Here is a 1,371-nt window from a genome sequence, read left to right on the forward strand (position 1 = left end):
TCTCTCTTTTACCTCAACATCCTTCCATTACATCTGGACTTTCAATATCTCTTGCTGTCAAAACCAGTTTTCCATAAGCTTTTTATACTTGCTCTAAAGAAAAAAAGAGACTTGCATTTACATAGGGCCACTCATGACCTCAGGTTCTCCCAAAGCACTTTACAGCCAATGAAGTCCTTTTTTTTTTGGAAGTGTTGTAATGTAGGAAACATGGCAGCAAGGTCTCACAAACAGCAATGTGATAATGACCAGATAATCTGTTTGTGATGTTTGTACAGTGATAAATATTGGCCAGGACACCAGGGAGAACTCCCCTACTCTTCTTTGAAATAGTGCCGTGGGATCTTTTACATCCACCTCTGGTAAACCGACTCTGGTTTGAAGTGTTGTTGATCTGTCTGTTTTCTTGCACTTCGCTCATCCTGTAGCTGGAGACGGCTGTATGTCGAGCGAGGTGATGGAAGGGCTGAAGCAAACAACAGGATCAATTTTATGTGCAGGGCTGGAGGTTTTCCAGGATGGGAGACCTCTGCCTCCAAAGCTACTGTCAAACCACAGTGCGACATGAGAGAGTGTGGCCTCACACACAGCATCGTTCAGCTGCTGAAAGAAATGCTGCCTCACACAGCCTGGGTGGCTGGAGGGTGGCTGTTTGTTCATTGATCCAGGGCTAACTTCTGCCATTTTTCCAAACCTACCTCAAATGTTACCACCGAGAAGAGTGGCTGAGGTGCAGTCTTTCAGATGCGACGTTAACCGAGGCCCCGTCTACCTATTCTATTGGATGTAAGAGATCCCGTGGCACTGTTTGTCGGAGAGTGGGAAACGTTCCCCTTCAAATAACATCACCAAATCAGATTAGCTGGTCATTGATCAAATTTGCTGCTTGAGGAATCTTGCTGTGCATAAATTCACTGCAGTGTTTGCCAGTTAAAAAAAAAGTAGGGGGAAGAGAGTGGGGGTTGGAGAGCTGGCGGGGAGCAAGGAGATCACAAACAGTGGTGGAGAGGGGGGGGGGGGGGAGAAGGGGGAGGGGGGGGGGGGGAGAGACTGGTCCTGGAGAGGGTGGGGGGAGAGACTGGTCCTGGAGAGGGGGGGGGGGGGAGACTGGTCCTGGAGAGGGGGGGGGTGGGGGAGACTGGTCCTGGAGAGGGGGGGGGGGGGGAGACTGGTCCTGGAGAGGGGGGGGGGGGGGAGACTGGTCCTGGAGAGGGGGGGGGGGGGGAGACTGGTCCTGGAGAGGGGGGGGGGGGGGGGAGACTGGTCCTGGAAGGGGGGGGGGGGGGGGGAGACTGGTCCTGGAGGGGGGGGGGGGGGAGACTGGTCCTGGAGAGGGGGGGGGGGAGACTGGTCCTGGAGAGGGGGGGGGGG

Source organism: Heptranchias perlo, chromosome 3 (genome assembly GCF_035084215.1).
Source record: "Heptranchias perlo isolate sHepPer1 chromosome 3, sHepPer1.hap1, whole genome shotgun sequence".
In the NCBI taxonomy this organism is placed as follows: domain Eukaryota; kingdom Metazoa; phylum Chordata; class Chondrichthyes; order Hexanchiformes; family Hexanchidae; genus Heptranchias; species Heptranchias perlo.